This window comes from Bos indicus x Bos taurus, chromosome 29 (genome assembly GCF_003369695.1).
Source record: "Bos indicus x Bos taurus breed Angus x Brahman F1 hybrid chromosome 29, Bos_hybrid_MaternalHap_v2.0, whole genome shotgun sequence".
NCBI lineage: Eukaryota > Metazoa > Chordata > Mammalia > Artiodactyla > Bovidae > Bos > Bos indicus x Bos taurus.
In genome coordinates this window covers 36,795,349-36,814,868 of record NC_040104.1, presented here as the reverse complement: position 1 = coordinate 36,814,868, position 19,520 = coordinate 36,795,349, and the positions used below count along the sequence as shown (strand labels likewise).

The 19,520-nt window shown below is 38.8% G+C and overlaps 1 long non-coding RNA gene across 4 annotated transcripts in view; it reads left to right on the top strand.

The window, feature by feature from the left end:
• The window catches only part of LOC113886252, a 1,111,906-nt gene that overhangs the window by 319,271 nt on the left and 773,115 nt on the right, over positions 1–19,520 (top strand). The window lies entirely within an intron of this gene.

Sequence of the window (19,520 nt, the reverse complement as noted above, 5' to 3'; positions counted from 1 at the left end):
GTTGAGAGACTGTGTTTGCAGTGATGAGCCAGCCAGACTAACATGAACAAGGTATCTACCTGTAATAAAAAAATCTGAAAAGAACTTCAGTCCTAGAAACCACAGCATTATAATCAGTCATATTAATATTGATATTATATAGGCATTTTTTCTTAGTATACTTTTCAAAATTTTAATTTTTAACACCAAAAACATTTTGTATTGGGTCATAGCCTATTATTAATTATTAATATTAAATTCTAAAAAATACTAAATATTAAAAAAAACTAAGATCATGGCATCCAGTCCCATTATTTCATGGCAAATAGAAGGGGAAAAGATGGAAGTAGTGACAGATTTCCTCTTCTTGGGCTCTAAAATCACTGCAAATGGTGACTAAGGCCATGAAATCAGAAAATGACTGCTTCTTGGCAGGAAAGCTATGACAAACCTAGACAGTGTGTTGAAAAGCAGAGACATCACTCTGCCAACAAAGGTCCGAAGAGTCAGGGCTGTGGTCTTCCCAGTGGTCAGGTACGGATGTGAGAGCTGGACCATAAAGAAGGCAGAGCACCAAAGAACTGATGCCTTCAAACTGTGGTGCTGGAGAGGACTCCTGAATGTCCCTTAAACAGCAAGGAGACCAAATCAGTTGATCTGAAGGGAAGTAAACTCTGAATACTCTTTGGAAGGACTGAGAGTGAAGCTGAAGCTCCAGTATTTTGGTCATCTGATGCAAACAGAAAACTCATTGGAAAAGTCCCTGATGCTGGGAAAGATCGAGGGCAGGAGAAGAGGGAGTCAGAGGATCAGATGGCTGGATGGTATCACGGATGCAACGGACATAATCTTGCACAAACTCTGGGAGATGGTTAGGGACAAGAAGGCCTGGCATGCTGCAGTCCATGGGGTTACTAAGAGTTGGACATAACTGGGAGACTGAAAAACAGATGATTAAAAATACTGTGGTAGTTTCAGGTGAACAACAGAGGGGCTCAGCCATAATCTAAAATACAGAACTGAGAATCAGCTTTCTTGCTGTACCTTTCAGTGGCTTTCTGTCCTGCAGAAGTGGAGGTCCAAGCTCTGTATCATGAATTCAGGGCCCTTCATGTTCAGGCCATGACTTATCTCTCCTTTTTTTTTTTTTTTTGCTGGGTGTAAAATTTCTTTTTAAAAAAAAATATAAATTTATTTACTTTAATTGGAGGCTAATTACTTTACAATATTGTATTGGTTTTGCCATACATCAACACGAATTCACCACAGGTGTACATATGTTCCCCATCCTGAACCCCGCTCCCACCTCCCTCCCCTTACCATCCCTCTGGGTCATCCCAGTGCACCAGCCCTGAGCATCCTGTATCATGCATCGAACCTGGACTGGTGATTCATTTCACATATGCATTGTCACCACCCGCATCACACTTGATGTCCCAACAACACAGAAATACCTGAAGTTCCTGTGATTTTTGCCTCCTTAACGATTGTTTATTCTGTACTCTCTGCCACTGTCTCCCCACAGCCTACCACTCATCATTTCTGATGTCTAACCCACAATCACTTTCAAGGTCAATTTCAGGCACCCCCTTTTCAGAACTCACCTCCCTCCAGTCCTAGATTGGATTAGGTGCCTCTTCTCTTTCTTATTATAGTGCCATCATGTTTCCTCACTGCAGTGTTTAATGAATATTTGCTTGTTAACTACTTCTCTCTGTGGGTCCTGAATGATTGAAGGGAAAGGATCCCCTCCAATTAGATGGCATTTGTCTTTCCCAGTTAGATGGGTCTTCTGGAAATCTTCAAATTTGATATTGGTGGATTATAATTGGTATTATCTTATATAGGAAAGGCAATTTACAATATAGCCCTCAGTGTGTGTGGGGGGGTGTGTGTGGGTGTGTGCACATGTTTGTGTGCATGCTGTCACTTGGATCATGTCCGACTCTGCGACTCTATGACATGCAGCCTGCCAGATTCCTCTGTTCATGGGATTCACCATGCAGGAATACTGGAGTGGGTAGTCATGCCTTTCTCCAGAGCATCTTACTGACCCAGGGATCGAACCAGAGTCTTGCATTGCAGGCAGATTCTTCACCATCTGAGCCACTAGGGAAGTCCATAGCCCTCAGGGGATGCCCACATTTTTTTCTAGATACCATTCCAGATACAAGAGTGGAGGTTGGAGAAGATGCCACACTCCTCAAGGCAGTCAGGCTTGGAAAGAAAGATCCTAGTTGGAGAGACAATTTGCCTAGAATTAGCCCAGGAGAACAACAGGGCAAGGCAAATGCACTGTACAGAGTACCCAGTGCTAGAGGATTGCCCTGGTTTGTTCACTGTTTCTTACCAGTAAGAACATAGGTTTTGTGCTTAAGCCTGCATTCTCATCACAGCCCTTCTGCAGACCCGAGGAACCTCTCAATAACGTCAAATCCCTGTTTCCCAAGCACAACATCTCAAAAGGGAAGATAGGTACTTGTTCTGCAGAGGTTTTGTGAGATTAAACTAAATGACATTGGCAAAGATCATGTGTGCATGCTCAGTCACTCAGTCGTGTCTGACTTTTTGAGACCCCTGTAGACTGCTTAGACCGCCAGGCTCCTCTGTCCATGGGATTCTCCGGGCAAGACTACTGGAGCGGGTTGCCGTTTCCTCTTCCAGGGGATCTTCCCGACCCTGTTTCCTGCATTGACAGGTGGATTCTTTGACACTGTACCACCAGGGAATCCAGGCAAAGATCCTAATAGGTATTTAATACTTTATTGACAATACTGTATTGACACCTGATCATCTTGGGAAGATAGTGCTCACCTCTTTTTCCCCAGATATCTAACTCCAACATCAAATGCCCCCTGAACGTCTTTGCCTGAAGCAGTTTGTACTTTAATACACAAGCAACCTCATATTACAATGAATGTCATTTAAGGGCCTATTTTTTCAATTATAAGCGTATAACCAGTGTCGATACATTTGCCAAGTGTTCATATTCAATTCATTTATTCTTAACAAGCACAGAAGCTTAATATTAATACTCTGCTTGCATTTTTATAGGCAGTTTGGGCAATATTGAAGCCTGAATTTGAAGAAGTCCAGATGGCTTGAGTTTTATTGAAAGCTGAGTTTGAAACAGTCCAGCTGCTTAAGGCAAAATTTATGAAAAATGGAAAACCTGTTTCCTAAAGTGTTATTATGCTACCCATATAGAACCTTCTGTGGGGATCCATAGCCTCTCATCACAGATCTGTCTTTATGAAATCTGTACACATCTGCTCTGATAGGACACAGTTTAGATAAGCCAGGCTCGAGGCATGTGCTTCATAAAAATGCCTGTATCCAGCGTCCAAAATCTTGATGGTGGATACCTAGTCCTGGAAATGTCAACACCTCATAATCCTGGGTGTGTCAGCCAATGGATACTTGTTGTGTAGCTACCCCATGCAGGGCACTAAGCTGAGATTGATGGAACTCCAAAACCTCCTTCCTCCTGGATCCTCACTCGTTGTATGCAAGCTCAGTTGTTCAGTTGTGTCCAACTCTTTGCGACCCAAGGGACTAGCCCGCCAAGGCTCCTCTGTCCATGGAATTGTCCAGGCAAGAATACTGGAGCGGGTTGCCATTTCCTACTCCAGGGGCTATTCCTGACCCAGAGATTGAACCCTTGTCTCCTGTATCTCCTGTACTGGCAGGTGAATTCTTTACCACAGAACCACCTGGGAAGCTCCCTCACTCCTTAGCCTCCCATGACCAGCTCATGGTTTCCACCTCCAGAACTTCCACCACCGCCATCACCAGCCCCCTCAGCAAGACGAACATCGCCGAGGCTGCTTCACACCAAAAACTCTACATATTTCATTCTTACTATTTTAACTACTCCCTTTCTAGGTAGTCCCACTTGACAGTTTAGCTTCTTGAGCTCTCTAAGCTTCAGTTTCTTCATTTGAAACTAGATATGGAATAATATTTTCTATCCCTTTGAGCTGTTTGAAGGATCAAATGAGGTAATACTAGTCAAGATCTTAGCACAAGCCCTGACATAGGAGAAGCACAGTGAGCGAAGCATACGTATTACTTTAAAAATGAGTCACCCAAGGCTCAAAGAAATGAAATAATTTTCTCTGTGTGGCCCAGAGAGTAGCGGAGATGAAGACTGAAGCCATGTAGTCTGATGTCAAATCATGTTCTGTCACCTTTGACTCTCTTCTAGGATCAATTCTGTGATTAGGAAGCTGATCTCACTGGAGTCTATTCAGTTTTATGTTCTGTCCATTTTAGATTTGTGCTACACATGGATTACATTGAATATGTGATTTTTGGAAGACTTTTACAGTGGAAGCTTAGTTGTGAACTAGAGAAGGTTATCTGAGTTCCTCCTAAACCCCAGAAGCCATGGACAGCCCAGCAGAGTTCTGGATTGAGGAGACACCTTTATGGGAAATGTACTCATTCTGGATTCTATAATTTTCTCTATGCTCCTACATTGCTGGCCAAGTCTCATTCTCTTGCTTGCCACATTTGATCTCAATTGTCCAAGGAATAGTTATTTTACCCAAACTCTGGGAGAGTTTTTTTAACCATAGACACCCAATCTTACTTCTCCAAAACAACAGTGGGACCTTCAGGGGTGTGGCAAGGAATTCATAGAGGTTGATTCTAAAATTCCTATATCCCTGAGGTTTCAGGAAAACAAGCAAACACTATTTTGTTTAGCAAGGCTTCAAAGTGCCTGGTTTATTCATCAAATAGGAAGCTCAGAGCCAGGCCTCAAAGCAGAAAATCTGGCTTCAGATACAGGAACTCCTCCTCACAACCCACTTTAATTAGAACAGGGAAGAAAGGAAAGAAAGAGAAGGAAATAAATCTGTTTAAAGAGAAACTCGCTTCTGAAAAGGCCTAGTGGCTTTTGAACAAAACTCCTTTATGTTACTGTTGTCTCCCTAGTGTGAGGATAAATCTAAAAATAGGAGCCTGAGCTTTTATTAACTGGACAGATCCACATGTCCTGCTGGGGTAGGATTTGTTTTGATTATTGATTCTGAGAGCCAGGCTATGTGGCTCTGTCCACCCCAGGGACATGAAATGACTCGGTGTTCTAAATTACCCATCTAATCTCAGAAGTACATTGTTAGTTTTTCCTCTTTTTATAGCATGAAGACTTTCATCTAAAATATCCTGCCTAAACACACCCATAGATCTTCCTGAAATATAAAATCCAACCCATTGCATTTAAAAACAAACTTATGTTATTCTTCTGGCACACTGGAAAATCAGGAGCAAGGGAGGACTCGTTCAAGGTGACTTGCCTGTTGTCCAGAGTAGACTGTGGAAATGCAGCCCGCTCATATGCTGCCCTTCTCTCCTCCATGTGGCAGGCTGTGTGAGGTTGGGACACAGACTAGAGCATCTAAATATGTGGGCGCACACTTTCCTGTACATGTTCATACAAAACTTTTGCATGGCACACTGTGGTTGTTGTTCGGTCACTCAGTCGTGTCTGACTCTTTGTGACCCCATGGACTGCAGCATGCCACACTTCTCTGTCCATCACCATCTCCTGGAGCTTGCTCACACTCATGTCCATCGACTCAGGGATGCCATCCAACCTCTCATCCTCTGTCATCCCCTTCTCCTCCTGCCTTCAATCTTTCCCAGCATCACGGTCTTTCCCAATGAGTCAGTTCTTCGCATCAGGTGGCCAAAGTATTGGAGCTTCAGCTTCAGCAGCAGTCCTTCCAATGAATATTCAGGATCAATTTCTTTTAGGATGGGCTGGTTTGATCTCCTTGCAGCTCAAGAGACTCTCAAGAGTCCTCTCCAACGCCACGGTTCAAAAGCATCAATTATTTGGCGCTCAGCCTTCTTTATGGTCAGTTCACGCAGTTTTCTTCCTTTGCATACAGAGAACATGACTTGCTCAAATTTTTTTCTTGCCTTGCTTAGTGTATATTATGTTTATGCCCCATAAACTCTTGGTGGATTGAATTAGTTATACTGAAAATGCAATGTATGTGTGTATATGTGTGTGTGTGTATATATATATATATATAGTTTATATTGATTCTGGGGGAAAAAAAACAAAATAAAGGAAAAATCTTTAGTCAACTCCAATTCAGCCAATTACATGGACATACTTAAGCAAGTCTTTAACATGACTCCATAAGGAATCAAAGAGCAAAATAGAGTCTATTCCAGAACTGCAGAATATAATTTTATTATTTCTAGCCTGCTTTATTTCCTTTTTCCTTTCCTTCCTTCTTTCTTTCCTCCTTTTCTTCCTTCCTTCTTTCATTCATTCATTAATTCATTTCCATAAGAGATAGTTAATCACATATTAGGTGATGACAAGTAGTCCAGCACATGGATACAGTGTTACAAATTCACTAACTCTTACTCAATTACAATCTCATTCCTTTCTTCATGGCTTCCTAGATAAGACATTAATAGATGTCTATTATTGTCAGTCACTTTCCTAAATTCGGATGATGTGGAGACGAGTGAAGCAAAGCCATTACCGTGAACGAGAAAAACAGCAATGTGTACTTCAGTACACAGTAAATGTGATGTGAAAGAGTAAATGTGATGTTACTATGATGAAACAGACATACGAGAGAGGTCCACCTCATTCAGTCTGGAAGCCTAGGAGGAAGATTCCAGGAGGAATTCCAACTGTTTAAGTCTTGAAAGTCAAATGCCCAAACACAAGGAAAATGAAGTGCATTGAGATACAAGGTTTTTGGTGGAAGAGAATGAATGACGCAATGATGGGAAATGTGGCTGACATGTAGTAAGTCCTGGTGTGGGGAGACAGGGGAATCAATGCAGAATAATGTGTTATTTGTGTAATAAGAGAAATTCAGGTATGAGAAGGTCTCTGTTGACTTTTCCAAGCCTAATGTATCATTGCCCCACAAGCTTTCCCTGGGCTCCAGGAGGCTATACATTGAATATTCCATTTGCCATGAGCTACAGTCATTCTGTGATTACATTTCATGAATGCAGATTTAAAATGCTGAAAGAAAACTGGGAAATAATCTTTTTTCCTAGGTCTGTTGATACTGGGTTCTATCATGCTATTACCTTCCTTGTCACCTTGCCATCAAAGTGACATCTCCTTTAACACTGGCAGCATGTGGAGTGTAATCTTATCATGGATCTGAAAGTCATTTCTTAGGAAATGAACTTGCCTCAGAAAACACACAAGGTTTGCTGCATGTCATGAAATGGGCAATCCCAAATAGATGAACACTGCATTGCAGAGTTACAATAATGTGTTACCCAAGTTTGTTAGAATCTTCAAATATGTATATCTCAGCAAGGCCAATCTTTTAAGTTGAATGAAGTAGAAGGTTAATATTTAATTGTTAAAAATGGTATGAGGCAGACTAAGATTCAAAATAGTTAAGATTCTTGGAGAAAAGCATAAGGATAAATGAAAAACAGATTCATACTGTGTTGGTGGCCTCCCCAAACCCATGTTATTTTCTCTAGAAAAGCACTGTTAAAACTATATTTACATTTAGGAATGATAACCTATCTAATTATTTCCAATCATTTATGTATAATTGTGAGCAATGGAAGTTATCCTCAAAGTGTTTAGAGAAAACTCTACACTTGGACTCCCTATCTACAAAGGTCTCAGTAAAACTCATCCCTTAATTTGTTCAGTAGGCCATCTCTAAGACTTGCATGCACTGGATACCATGCTAGATATCTGTAGTATCCAGAAGGAAGGAGAGCCAGCCTTCAGGGATCCCCAGCCTAATAGGGAAAACAGTAATGTGAACAAATAAGACTTTATTTAAGACCATAATAAAATAGACTTAACTGCTATCTTTGTAACTGCATATGGGTTTATGCTGGGCAGAGCAATGAATTCTGCCTGACTGTTTCATAGCAGAAGTTGTGACAGAAGTTGAGTCTAAGTCAGACAGACAAATACTATATGACCCCACTTACATATAGACTCTGAAAACAAAGCCAAACAAAAAACATAAAATAATGAACTCAGATACAGAGAAGTGGGTACAATGGCAAACCACTCCAGTATTCTTGCCTGGAGAATCCTGTGGACAGAGGAGCCTGGCAGGCTACTGTCCAAGGGGTCACAAGAGTCGGACACGATTTAGCGACTAAACCACTACTACCACTACTAAAGCTGGATGGACAAAAATGGGTAAAGGGAATCAAAGGTACAAACTACCAGTTGTGAATAAATGTCATTGGTATAAAATATAAGATGGTGATTACAGTTAGTAATACTGAAAGTTGCTAAGAGAGTAAATCTTTTTTTTTTTTTCCAATAAACCATTCTTTGTATTTATTTATTTTATTTTGTATTAGTGTATAACTGACTAACATTGTTGTGATAGATTCAGGTGAATCAATAGACAGTTCTTATATTGAATGTCATAAGGGCTAAAGCATAACACTAAATTTTTAACTCAATGAGAGCATTCCTGTTGGGAACAGAGGTGATCCAGCCCAGGTGTGCTGCTTCCTGATACTACAACAAACCGCAGGAACAGAGATTAGAGTCCTTAGAAGAGGAATGGAGGGCTCGCCTGTTCATCATCTTAAGAGAGTAAATCTTAAACGTTCTCATCACAAGAAAAACAAAATTGTAACTGTGTATGTTGACAGACATTAATAGACTTATTGAGCTGATTTTTTCACAATATATACAAACACCAAACCATTATGTTGCATCCTTGAAACTAATGCTATATGTCGATTCAATCTCAATTGAAAAATAAAGCCTTGAGAATGAGTAGAATTCTATCAAGGAGAAGCCTTGGATGACCTTTCAGGCCAGATGAAACAGAAAAACAAGAAAGTGTGAGAATCCTTAACACTGGGCCAATGTTCATGAGGGGTTTCATACTAGAGTCTTGGTGGTAACACAGTTCCATACTTTAACCCATAAAGATCTTAGCCCTGTTCTACAAATCTCTACACAGGTTACTACTTTTCACACAGGAATGTAATGATTGCATTGCTATGTCTCTCTCCATTCAGACTGTGAACTCCTTTTAGGCAGGATATCCAGTGCATCTCACTGTCACTAGCATCTGGTACAGTTTCTAATAGGGCTTCCCTGCTCCCCAGATGTAGAGTCTGCCTGCTGTGTGGGAGACCCATTAACAGTTTCTCATGCACATCAAATGTTCAACAAATATTAGTTGAATAAACGAGTGAACTGATCCACCAATCAATGAATGAGTTTCTCTACAGTCCCTTAGTTATATGGCTTTTCCCCTCATTGGAGCAGAAGCATCTTGAGAGGAGGGGTCACTTGGTATTTCTTGGAAGATCTTTCCATAGAGGAATAAACATATATTTAAGTACATGTGAATTTTGAAGTAGTTTGGATGATAAATCCTGAATTTGAAAAATGAAATGTTACCAATTATTCTGTATGCACTTTCTTTATCTCTTGAGAAGCTGCCAAATTGTGGAACTGCCTCTAGCCCCAACTGTTCACTTAGCTAGAGGAAAGACGATTGCCAGGATTTTTTTAAATAGTTCTATTGAAAAATGCAGTTTCCAAGTAAAAGTTTTGACCAAAGTATGTCAAACAGAAGTGCTGCTCAATTAGAACGCCTAAGTATACTAGTTGTGCCAAAAATAGAATTATTGTAAAATGGAGGAGAGACAGTTTAGACTGACAACATCACCAATGCAGACAGAGTCCAAAAATTCACTGCTCCTACTTGCTGTGTTTTGACTCCTTGAAGAAGACTTCAGTTCTGAAAGTTGAGGTGAGGAAACAGAAACTTGTACTGTGAGACGTTAAACGGTTTGTCTCGGATTACTCATCCCTGAATGGCAGAAGTGGTTGTGATTGGAACTAAGCCTACTTATATTACTTAAAAGTGTAACTCTTGCCCACAATTCTCCTGGTGGTATGGTACTAAGAAGAAAGGGAGCTGTCAACAGGAGAAAAGTCTCACACATACCATGAGGTCCTTTTGGGCTGCCTCAACATGAAAAATTGCTGCTCTGGGTGATTTAGGCTGAAACAACCCATTCATGTACAATCTATGAGATGACTATCTATTTAAAGCCAAGGTCTTAGAGCAAATTTGCAAAAGTGCCCCCTTGGAGGCAGACCCACTGGGCACTCAATTTGCCCACCTCTTTTGGGGTACTTTTCTGCAGGACACTACCTGAACATCCATGTGTGACAGCCAAAATCATTGCTAGATATATCAATTCTATGTCTGCTCTTGGTTGTTTATGAGCATGTAAATTTTACCACCAATTGTTAGTAGGAGCACTAAACATGTAACCTGCTATCTGGTAGCTACAAGCCATGGGAGTTTCAGCTGATGACTTCAGTAGAAGAATATTCAACTTTGTTCTGTAGCAGCATGTTGCAGAAATGTCTAATATGCTAAACCAGGCAGTGTTTTCATTCCCCTGAAGATGACATCCTGTATATTCTCTTCAGAGAGTATCACACTGATGCATAGTATCATAATTGCACGAGCTGGCTGTGAAGATAATAGTGACAGTGAAGTCGTTCAGTCATGTCCAACTCTTTGCGAGCCCATGGACTGTAGCCTATCAGGCTCCTCCGTCCATGGGATTTTCCAGGCCAGAGTGCTGGAGTGGATTGCCATTTCCTTCTCCAGGGGATCTTCCCGACCCAGGAATCGAACCCAGGTCTCCCGCATTGCAGGCAGATGCTTTACCGTCTGAGCCACCAGGGAAGCTGTGAAGATGGTAACAGTAAAGTCCTCCATCTTGATCACAGTGGTTGATTGCAAGGGGGTATTTTTTAACCATTCAACCTCTGCAACATGCTCTACTTGCCACTCCAGCCACTATAGAATGCAAAAAAATGCTCAAAATTTTATAGTGGAGCCATAATTACTATCCTGAATCCTGCAAAATACAGGGACAATCACTGACAATTACAAAAGAAGACAGAGGGAGAAAAAATACAGTTCAGTTTTTCTTCTCTTGCCTTCACATCTTTGCAGGTTTGCCATTGATTTTGCTTCTCTCGAGATGTTCTGCAACAGTGACAGCTAATTCTGACTTCTGGGGTTAGGGAGAAGGGCATTTTTTCCCATTATTCCATGTATCTTCTTTTCTATGGTACTTCAGAATCATATGGGGTCTTCTGCTTAGCCGTCAGCTGTTTAGACCATGCCTAATTACCATGATCTTACATGTGTTTTGCGGGTAAACACAATTTTTAGTTTACTTGGATAATTTAATTGTGCCAAGCCCAAGTTTCTTAATAGCCAATTACTTAAAAATAAAACAACAATGATTTACTTTTGTTCAGGGACTCTCTATGTACCTAAAGTCTTTCATTTTCTGCCTGTCATCTTGCTTTCACTGTTTGCTGTTTTAGAGTAATCAGAGGATTGGGCTCAGGAACAGAATTACAGCACAAATACCCATCTGTGTTGACGCAGAAATGGCAACAAGCAACCCATCCATGAAGAGTTAATTTGGAAGACCTTTGTTCCTGGGTTGAAGGGAGATTTATCGGGTCCATACAGATGGGAAGTAGGCTTTTCTCTTAATATCAAATCCTACTAGGATAAATTGTAGCTGATTTGTGAAAGGGTTGCAAACAGCAATCTTGAGATTTTATTGTTTTCTCAGATATTTCTCAGCAAAGCAGATGAAATGGACTTCACGGAGCCGTCCCCAAGCAATTAGTGCCATTAACGCCTCCAGCAAGCAAATGGTCACAGTGGAGAGGAAATTAGCCCCATGCCACATTGCCATTGCTTTTTGTATACTTTTGGACACAGTTCATTAGTGTGCCTTTCCTTCAAATTTATCTCCCTTAAAGAGATTGTGTTGTGTGTTAATAGTCAATTATTTAGTATCCCCCAGCGACTACCTTGCCAAGGATGGTTGCCTTTCTGTCTACTTTGCCTCCAGTATCACCAATGTATAATTATCATGCACAGATATTTCTCCCTAGATGTGCTGCCAGCCTCTCACCCTCAACCACTCTAGAGTAGAACTCCTGTTTATGAGAAAATATCACAAAATATGGCTTTATTATATGTTCAGAGACAATTTTATCACAAAGCTAGCAGCGTGCATATGGCTAGGTCCCTCACTTGCATGTGTCCCTTTCAAGGCCTTGGTTTTCATGTAGCTCTGTGTGTGTTTGTGCTATAGTAGCGGAGTGTTAGTCACTTAATGTGTCCAACTCTGTGACCCCATGGACCATGGCCCGCCAGGCTCCTCTGTCCATGGAATTCTCCAGACAAAAATAGTGGAGTGGGTTGCCATTTACTCCTCCGGGCTCTCTTCCAGACCTAGGGATTGAACACATGTTTCCTGTGTCTCCTGATTTGGCAGGAAGATTCTTTACCATTGTGTCACCTGGGAAGTCCTGTTTATACACATAGATATAGATACCTGTATGTAATATGGAGAAAGAAGATATCAGTAGTTTGACTACAATCTGACTACTCCTCTTAATTATACTTTGCATGATATTTTCACATCGGTGCCCTTTCTTTCCCCAAACCACTACCTCCTATCCATAACTCATTTGCTGGATATGAATTATTTCAGTGACCTACACATGGGACTCTCAATCATTTTTTTTTTAATTTGATTCTGATCACATTAGATTTCTGTTGAAAATCCTCTGTGATTTCAGATTGCCTTCTGATTACACTCAACATCCTTTAGCATGGTTTATCAGACTTCAGTTTACACAAACCATAATTTCTCCATGATCCCTGAGCTCCTACCCACGAACCCTTCCATTTAAGCTCTCCAGGAAATTTGTAATTTCTCAGTGTAGCCTGAGTTCTCCCCAGTTCATAGCTGTGTTTCATTTCCTCTTCTGAACATGTCTTTTTTCACCTACACTTCCAAACACATATGAAAATGACCCATTTTAAACAGATTCCTCTATATATTAACCCTTCAGCTTTCCACACCCCTATGTTAAGAATTGGCTTCCTTTCCTTTCAAATCACAGCTTTTTCCCCTCACCTTTGCTTATAAATTTGGCATGTTTCATTATATGTTGCTCTTACTTACATTCATAATCTTCTTTCTTAAATGTTCATTTCGCTCTGGTGAGTTTTGTAATCATTGCATTGTTTAGTTTAGTGCGGATTGTAGATGTTCAGCAATTGTCTTTGAAGGAAACACATACTGCTTGAGCAATTGCATGTATATGACAATTTAGTATTGAAATCAGCAAAAAAAAAAAAAAAAAAAATACTGTCTCTTTTGGATCTGATAGAAAGGGACTTTTTCTTCCTCCAGCTTTATTGCAGTATAGCTAGCAGATGAAGTTTGGATTTTTCCCCTCAACTTTGTTCAGATAAAATTGACAAAAACAAGGATCTATATTTAGTATGTAAAATATTTTGTTTTAATATATGTTGACATCGTGAAATGATTACTCAATTGGACTGGTTGATACACCCATCACCTCACATAGTTGACTCTTTTACTGTGTGTAGTGAAAATACTTCAGATCTAATGACAGCAAATTCTATGTATACAATGTAGTATTATTACTATAATCACTGTCCTGTACATTAGATCCCTGAACTTATTCATCTTGTAATCAAAAGTTTGTACCCTTTGACCAATAGCTCCTTATTCCACCCCCACACCAGTCCCTGTAAGCACTGTTCTACTCTCTGCTTTTGTAAATCTGACATTTTTAGATTCCACATATCAGTGAGATCATACTGTACTCGTCACTCTCTGTCTGCCTTATTTTACTTAGCATACATCCTCTCCCTGGAGAAGGAAATGGCAACCCACTCCAGTATTCTTGCCTGGAGAATTCCATGGACGGAGGAACCTGGTGGGCTACAGTCCATGGGGTTGCAAAGAGTCGGCCACGACTGAGCACATCAGCACATATGTCCTCTAGGTTCATCAACTTTGCAGTAAACTACAATCTTTTGTCCTTTTCAAGGTTGAATAAAATTCCATGTGTGCATGTGTGTGACAGTTTCTTTAATTATTCATCTACCGATAGATACTTAAGCTGTTTTCATGCCTTGGCTATTGTGAATAGCTTCAGTGAACATAAGAGTACACATATATCTTAGAAATACTGATTTTACTTCATTTGACTGTACACCTAGAAGTGTGATCATTGGTCTGTATAAAAACTACGAGACATTGATGAAAAAAATTGAAGACCCATGCAGGTGAAAAGTATCTTGTACTCATGCTTTGGAAGGGTTAATGTTATTTATTTATTTTCTTAATATCCATATTACCCAAAGAAATCTGCAGATTCACTATGATACCAATGAATATTTCAGGCACATTTTTCACAGAAATAGGAAAAAATTTCTAAAATGTGTATGGAACCACAAAAGACCCTATATAGCCAAAGAAATCTTGTTATATAAGAACAAACCTGTGGGACTCACTCTGCAAACCTATTGTAATCAAACAGCATAGTTTTGGTATGCTGCTGCTGCTAAGTCACTTCAGTCGTGTCCAACTCTGTGCGACCCCATAGACGGCAGCCCACCAGGCTCCCCCGTCCCTAGGATTCTCCAGGCAAGAATACTGGAGTGGGTTGCCATTTCCTTCTCCAGTGCATGAAAGTGGAAAGTGAAAAATGAAAGTGAAGTCGCTCAGTCGCGACCTCATGGACTGCAGCCCACCAGGCTCCTTCGCCCATGGGATTTTGGCATAAAAACATAAAAATAAACACATAGACAAGTGAAACACATAGAAAGCCTTAAAATAAACCCGCACATACACAGTCAACTTGTCTTTGAAAGGGTGCCAAGAATACACAATGCAGAAGGGATATTCTCTTTAATAGATGGTGTTGGGAAAAACTACATATTGATATGCAAAAGATTGAACTTAGACCTTTATCATGAGCTGCTAAATTAACTAAACATGGATCAAAGACTTATTTGTAAGATCTGAAATCATAAAACCCCTAGAACAAAATATGGGAACAAAGCTCACTGACATGGGTTTTGGCAGTAAATTTTTTTATGTGCATCACCAAAAGCACAGGCAACTAAAACAGAAATAAACAGGTAGGGCCTCATCAAACTAAAAAGCTATTGCACAGCAAAGAAAACAATAAAATAGGAGGTAACCTAAGAAATAGGAGAAAATATTTCCAAACCATATACCTGATAAGGAGTTAATATTCAAAATATATATTAAACTTCTACAACTCAACAGCAGAAACAAAATAAATAACAAGAAAATCAAACAATCTGACAAAAAAGTGGCCAAAGAATTTGAATAAACATTTTTCAAAGAAGATATACACTGATCTGCAGGTATGTGAAAAGGTATAAAGTCACTAATATCAGAGAAAACACAAAACCATAATGAATTATCACCCCACATCTTTTCATATGGCAATTATCAAAAGGAAAAGCGATAAGTATTGGTGAGATTATAAAGAAAGGGAGACAGTCTTACCCTGCTGATGTGAATTTAAATGGGTACAGCTACTACGAAAGCACTATGGCAGTCACTCAAAAAAATGAAATGTAGAAAGGCTTTTAGTGGCAGTCTGAAAAATTTCATCAAAAAACTGGTTTTCTAACAATATTTGGACATATTTCTAGTGCATGTCTATTTAAATTAATCGTTATAAGAAACACTATTCATTTTACATAATTTTAAAAATTTATCGTCTTGTTTGAAACTCTAGGAATCCTATGTGTTAAATGTAATCTCCAATTTTATATTTGAAAAGTTAGAGATTTGTCTAAAATCAAACAAATAGAATCAGTAGGGGGCCAAAATCCCATATTTTGGCATCAAATCCTGGTTTTGTTTTACTTAGAATAGAAGATGCTATTATCCTCAGAATTCTCTTTGTGCTATTGTTAGGTAAAGCTATGCCCCTCTTTTTCTTTTTTCTTTGTTTTTCCTTCTTTTCTTCCTTCTCTAATTATTTATAATCCATTGGTGTTTACAAAGTACTCTCATACTCAGCATTTTTAATCCCCACGATGACTATATGGGAAAAATTTTATGCAGAGGAAACTGAGTCTTAAGTAATGTTGTTAAGTCTTAAGTAATGATGTTAAGTAACTTGATCAGAATCACACTGATAAGAATTATTTTTATCCCTTTTTGGATCCAGATCTCTTAACTACAAGTAGCATATTGTTTCTACCAAATTCTTGGTCATTTCCAAGATCTTACTAAGGTGGAAGCAATAACTCTGCTATTCTTTCAGGAAATATTTATGGTCTCTCATAAACCTGACACTGTGATGGATAGATATGTAGTTTATGTGGATATACATGTAGTTACAGAAACCCAAAAGTTGTTTTTCTGTTAGAGAAAAGAATGCCCAAATAAGTAAAATACAGACTGAAAAGGGGACAACCACAAATACAGAATAGAGATTGAAAATATTATTAAATAGTAATGATGTGGACATATATGCCAGATATATGATTGACATTTGAAATTTGACTTTGAAAACTCTAGATGAAATGAGTATATTCTCAGAAGATAATATAATGATAAAACTGGCACAAATAGACATTTAAAATTTGAATAGGTTAATAACTATTAAAGTTTTTGAAATCATCATCAAGCCAAGCATCTCAACAGTCCCCACCCTAAAAGAAGATAAAAGACAGTTTCAGTAACATCATACAAGAGTGCTAAGAATACTTTCTAAGGAGATAATTTTATACAGTCAGTTTCATAATAAGAATTAAGGAAAGTCTTGAAGCTTTTCATGGGACTGGTTTAACCTTGGTTCCATAATAGAATAAACCCAGTATTTATAAAGCAAAATATGGGTCTCATTTCATTTAAATATTATACTACTATATCTGTGTATGAAAAATAGTTTTTCCAAGAAATACCAAATCTTTGAATATCACAAAATCTGTCTCAACTATATTCCAATAAATTTTTTTAAAAGAGAAAAAAAATCTGTCAACATGAATACCGTTTTAATTAACTGAAAGAGAAAAAATTACATGATTACGAATAGATGTAGCAAAAGTATTTATTTTTATCAGCTTATTACTTATTTATATTGAGATGTTTTTACTGCTAATAATGAACTATAGCCTCCTTAAATCAGTCAAGGTTATATATCAAAAAAATACAAAGAACATGGAATTCAATGGACAAACTTTTACTCATTCTCTTTAAGATTATGAAGGAGCTGCTGCTGCTGCCGTTGCTAAGTCACTTCGGTCGTGTCCAACTCTGTGCAACCCCATAGACAGCAGCCCACCCGGCTCCCCAGTCCCTGGGATTCTCCAGGCAAGAACATTGGAGTGGGTTGCCATTTCCTTCTCCAATGCACAAAAGTGAAAAGTGAAAGTGAAGTCGCTCAGTCCTGCCCGACTCTTAGCGATCCCATGGACTGCAGCCCACCAGGCTCCTCCGTCCATGGGATTTTCCAGGCAAGAGTACTGGAGTGGGCTGCATTGCCGTCTCCGTTATGAAGGAGAGAAACCTGCTACGATTGCTACAAGAAAAGCAACAGATATAAAATGCATAAAAATAGGAAACAAAGAAATAAAACATCTATTGCACAGAATATTATCTATCAAAAAATCAAACAGAATCTACTTATACACCATCAATATCAGTAAGAAAAGTAAGCAAGATGTTCAAATACAAGATACTGAAAAATCAATATGTTTATCATTACCAGATAGAAGCAGTTTGGAAAAAGATTTGGAATGGGCAAAAAGGATACTGCTCATAATACCAACAAAACTATAAATTATAATACTTAAGAATTATCCTGGCAAAATATGAATATCTGGGGCAATAGTTGTTGTTGCTGTTGTTGAGTCACTCAGTTGTGTCCAACTCTTTGTGACTGCATGGACTGTAGCCTGCCAGGCTCCTCTTTCCATGGGATTTCCCAGGCAAGAATACCAGAGTGGCTTAGCATTTCCTTTTCCAGGAGATCTTCCTGACCCAGGGATTGAATCCGTGTCTCCTACATTCTTTACCTTTATAGGTAAGGTTTTAGGCAGGCAGGTTCTTTGCCACTGAACCACCAGGGGCAATGTTTAGATGGAGATAACCTAGATGTCTTGTGCTGGGGGAATAGCTAATTATGGAAGACATTGACTGGCATTCAGAAGCAATGAACTAGAAATACAAACAGTAACATAGTGTTAGGGCAAACATATGTAATAGAACGAAATGTATAGCATGATATTCTTTATGTGATAAAAAAATATGTGTCTAACAATCATCCAAAAACATTAATTTATTAGAGCAGGTTCCTGTGGTGGAGACGGTATGAATGTGAATATCAGAGATGATTGGAAAAGAGATAAACAAACAAACAAACAAACAAAAAAACTATAAAAATAGTAATAAACCTCAGTGTTGACAGAGCTATAAATTGAATTTTCTGATTAATTTAATTCACTGCATGTGAGTTTCAAACAAAGAAGGAAAACAAAAATTCCTTAAAGTCCGTCTTAAGGTTTAATGATTAAAACTCAACAAAGAACATCACAGCTCATCAAATACACCATCTTCTTGTTTAACAGATGAGAAGATTTAACCCCAGAGGAATTCACTCAGTTGTCAAGGTCACACATTGTTAATGATTGGTCTTCCAGTTCCAGTTATGTTCTCTTTTCTGTCCTGTGTGACCTTTCTGCTTGAGGAATGTTCTTCTCATAAAAATGCCATCCCTTGGTGCCCTCAATGAATTTACATTTCCAACTTCATTAAATAAAATGCCACCCACCAGAGATGGATATCTGAGTTAAATGATTCTTTCATTGCACTGCAGAGGATTCAGTTATGAGAGTATGATTGAAAAAATAGTCTGGAACCAAAAAAAAAAAAAAAAAAGTGTACAAGCAAGTATTAAGGATCAATTATCTAATAAAAACAACTCTGTTAATCACTTGAATGGAAATAGTAAAACATTTTAGGAAAGAGTTATGTTTTTCTGAATTGAGTCTTATGGTGAAGTGATTTTAATCTACTCAGGCCTTTTCCAGCCAAAGCCCACATGTCTTTGAGCTGGTTTACTTTTTAACACTCCCCATACCTTATCCCCTGTATTTGAGGTACCATCTCAACTTGATACCTATTACAGCTTCTAAGACTTACTGTCACCTTCTTTAAACAAAACAAAAAAATAATGCATTAATTACTGATTTAGTAGGAGTCATTACTATTAATTTTAACGAGAGTTACTATTTATTCAGCCATTAAACTGTCTCAGGCATTTTAAGAAAAATGATACGAAATCATAATGACCATTAGATGAGAAAAATGAGCTTCAGGACCATTTAGTCACCTTCCCATCATCAGACAGATTAGTGATAGAGTTAGACCTTCAAGCCAAATCTGAAGCCTTATTCTGCACCACAATATACTGCATATTTTAATACTGATCAGAGACATTACAGATATATATCAAAACATGTCTGACCTTTCCTGATGCAACACTGGCAGTACATTTTCTACATCTGAAGAATCAATTTAAGATGCAACTGAATTCAGCTAGGAGGGTAAAAGTGAAAGTGAAAGTCTCTCAGTCGTGTCCAACCCTTTGTGACCCAGTGGACTATGCA